Source organism: Euprymna scolopes, chromosome 20, assembly GCF_053919585.1.
Source record: "Euprymna scolopes isolate OS-2025 chromosome 20, ASM5391958v1, whole genome shotgun sequence".
NCBI classification, from domain to species: Eukaryota; Metazoa; Mollusca; class Cephalopoda; order Sepiida; family Sepiolidae; genus Euprymna; species Euprymna scolopes.
The window spans coordinates 93904809-93909170 of record NC_136501.1 but is presented as its reverse complement, the minus strand read 5'-3'; positions in this window follow the sequence as shown (position 1 = coordinate 93909170).

Here is a 4362-nt window from a genome sequence, read left to right as displayed (position 1 = left end):
TCAGACATTCTGTCTCCAACTGTAAGTGTTCACAGTGACCGGTCAAAGTTAGTTTCAAAGAGTGTTTTTTAGTCCATATGGTGAAGGTTTTTATGGCTTTTTTAGGGTTCTTTTTAAAGACGTTCTTTCCCCATGTATAGCATACACTCACACACAATCACATACGCATACATATACATTCATGTACATGTACACATGCACACGCACACGTACGCAGGCACACACACATACACACACGTACATACATAGAAATATATGTAGGAGCATACATATATACACATATACATACCCACCTACACACCCACACACGTACTCGCATACATCAACCGCTAACAATTATTTTTATTTTTTTATTTTTTATTTTATATATATATATATACTTTTTCCCCCCAACCAAAACACGCATGTATATATGCGCTTAATCATTCAGACATACGTACACGCACCCACACACACACAATAAGATGGAGAATAGGTAGAAGATATATATACACACACATACACGCACATACACACATATATGTACACACATATATGTATGTGCACATACACTCACAAACATCCACATACTATGTAGGCACACACTCATACACACACATGCACACACACACAGACATATGCAGGGCTCACACATACGCGTATATCCATATTCACACGAACACATTTACCCACTCATACATGTGCATACATATGTATATATATATATATATATATACACACACATACATACGGATGTGTATACACTCATCCACTTATATATATATATATATATATGGGTACATGCACTTACAATCACACACACACATACATATTCATACATTCCACCTTATGTATATATTGGTTGAAGTTTCCTTTCCAATCCATGCACATATGCATACATGGATTCGGTCACCCAAACATAAGTGCACGTATACATACAAACAAGATGTAGCATAGATAACAGATGATATATAATTATACACACACGCATACACAATCATATGTGCACACCCACGCACACACACATATATACACACGCACACGCGCGCGCACATACACATACATACGTTTAATTTCTAGTTGTTTGTTTAGTTAAGAGAAATGGTACTGTACTGGGTATGGGCGCGCGCACCCGCGAAAGTGTGCGTGTGCCTTATTGTGCTTTTTTGTTGTTTCGTGTGTGAGGGTGCACACCTACCCAAGCATGCATGCGTGTAAGTGTATTTTGTGTTTTGCCTATTTATGTGTATAATTATGGAGAGATGTTTAAGGCGGGGTTAAACTTTGCTATGAAATTTTTTTCTTGAGTTAGCAAGTAGAAGTAGTTGTCAGTTTGGAAGATGGGCATTATCTCGAATCTGCCTCCACTGCATGTGTGTATATGTTGTGATACATGTAGGTGTCTATTTTCCGCGATTTTGATGTTGGATCGGTGTAGGGCTACTCTATTACTAAGGTTTTTTGTAGCGCCTATGTAGGATTTATCGCATGCTGGACATTTCATTACATAGATCACGTTTTTTGAGGTGCAATCCAGTTTTTTTTTAAATTTTGAATGTTTGTATGGGGTTCGTAAATGTGTATGTGTGTCCCTCTAATATTATGTTGCAGACTCCACATCGTTGTTTGTTGCATTTTGTGACTCCTTTTGTTGCGTCTTGATTGAGTTTGGATGAGGTAAGTATGCGTTTTAGGTTTTTGGGTTGGCGTTTGCTTTTTATTATTTTTGTTGTTTTAAGGAAATTGTTTAGTTTGCTGTTTTGGTTTAGTAGGACGAGGTTTTTCGTTATCTCTGTGAAAAGCTCTGGGTTGTTTGTGTTGTGTTTGGAGACGTATGTTAGGATTTGTTCTTTGTTTCGTTCTTTAGGGGTTCTCAAATCTTCTACTGGTATATTTGTCGCAAGTTGGATCCCTTTGTCTATAAGTTGTGATGGGTATTTTCTTTTTCTTAAATTTATTCGTAGTTCCTTGAGTCGGATTTTTCGAAGGTTATTGTCCGTGATTATGGTGCAAATTCTACGTGCTAGGGTGTAGGGAATTGATTTTATGCAGCTTTAAGGGTGGTGACTTTTAAAGTGTAGGTATTGTTGGGTGTCTGTAGGTTTGCGGTAAATGTCTGTGATAATGGTATTGTCTTTAATCTTTATCAGTATGTCTAGGAAAGGTAATTCTGTAGAGCTTTGTTCTATGGTGAATTTAATTTTTGGGTGTAGGTTCTGGAGTATGGTGTGTAAGTCTTTGATGTCCCCCCATGTGGGTTTCCATAGGATGAAGCAGTCATCTAAGTACCTTTTCCATGATTCTACAAACAGTATTTTAGTGCTGTGGCCAAATTTTTGTTCTATTTTTTTTATATAAGGTTTCTTCTAGGTAGGCTAATGTAAGGGTTGCGTAAGTCGGTGCCATTTTCGTTCCCATTGCTGTACCTAGTGTTTGGATGTAGTTGGTATTGTTGAATTCGAAGGAATTATTATTTAGAATTATGTCTATACTATCGATAATGAATTGCTTTGTGAATCTGGGATGTAGTGTTTGTGCGTGTCTGTTGATCCAAAATAGTATTGCTTCTTTTCCTAATTCATGGGGTATATTACTATATAAACTGCTAACGTCAAATGTAACTAATAGTGTCCCGTTTTCTACTGTATGTGGTAAGGTAGTAAGAAAATGGATGTCGTCCCTTATGTAGCTCTTAACTTGATCTGTGAAAGGTTGTAATAAGATGTCTATTAAGTTGCTAAGTCTGCTTGTCGGACAGGTTGGTCCTGCTACAATGGGTCTAAATGTAAGGTCACTAGGGTTTGGAGCGCTAATATATTCTGAGTTTCGTGTATCGATGGCAAGTTTTATTGTGCCAGATTTGTGTATTTTAGGCAGTCCGTAGAAGTTGTTGGTCTTTGTAATGAAATTTGTGAGGAAGTCCTTTTCTTTCTTTTTTAATATTTTGTTGTGTGTTGTACAAAGTTTTGTGATTTTTGAGATGGTGGTGTTATCTATGTTGGTACTAATGGGTTTATAGTAGTGTTTGTCATCCAGTAATTCTGTAATTTTTGTTTCATAATACGTTCGTCCATGATTACTACGGCACTGCCTTTGTCTGCTTCTTTTATTATTATGTCATTATTATTACGGATCTTTTCGAGTGCTTGTTTTTGCTTATATGTGAGGTTGCTTGTGGTTTTGTGTTTTTTTTTGGAGGTTAAGGTTCCAGAGATTTTCGAAGTAGCTGTTTAGTTCTTTTGTGTTGTTCTGTTTATTAGGGAAATATGTTGATTTGTTTTTTTACTAAAGAATCATCTTTGTCCCCTTTGTTATCTAGTGTTTCTATTAGTTTAAATTTCCGTTCGAATTCTTTAAGGTCCTTTTTTAGTTCTGCTACATTGCTTTTAGGGGTGGGGCAGAATTTGAGGCCCAGCTTCAGTATTTCCATTTCATTCTTTGATAAGGAGTATGTGGATAAATTGATGATTTTTCTAACCTGGAATTGTTGTTCCCTGGGGGCTTCCTAAAAAAAGCTGGGAGTTGTTTGTTTCCTTGTTTCGAGGAGTGGTGTGTTTTAGGGTGATGTGATGTCTCCTTGTAAAATGAGTGTTGTGTACAATATTGTGAGGGTTCAGTGATAAATGGTTGAATGGGTTGTCGTTATATGTTTTTTGTGTTGGATAGTTGTGTTTCAGTTGGAATTGGTGTTGCTGTTGAGGATACATGCATTGTTGTATAGGGTTGTGTTGTCGGGGTTTGTTGTAGGGAAGGTCTGTTTGTTGGGATTGGTGTTGCATGGGATATTCTGATTGTTCCCGTTGATGGGGGAGGTGCCTTAGGGGTTTGTTTCTTTGTGTGGGATATGAGGGGTGAGAGTTGTAGGTAGTGTTTTGAATTATGTGATGTCTCAGGTAGTTGTGTTGCATTGTGGGGATGTTTTGGTAGGGGTTGTTTAGTAAAGGTATTTTTTCGTTGTTTGTGTTAGCGATGTAGTGTCTGTGGGAATGGACTTTTGATTGTGTTCGCTGAATTGGGTGGTAATAGTTAGGTTTGTATTGCTTAGGATTGTATATTAGTGGGTATTTTTGTGGAGATGTATTGTGTGGTATGTTGTCCGGTGTGTTGTGTTTGTTAAGGGTGCGGGTTCTTGTGTAATTTTGAGGTGTTATTAGTGTGCGTTTTGGCTGGGCCAGTTGTTGGGAATTTGTGTATGACGTGGATATATTGTGGTTGCTTCTTTGTGTGTAGTTGTATCTGTTGTGTGGATGTGTTTGTGTATGGTGTATGTTTCGTTTCTTACCTTTGTTATGTGATCTCTGTGTTTGCGGATATCGTGTAAGAGTGTTCTGTTCCTGGTTGTCCTTGTATGTGTTTGTCGATTGTTTGCTTTTTTCTTTTTCC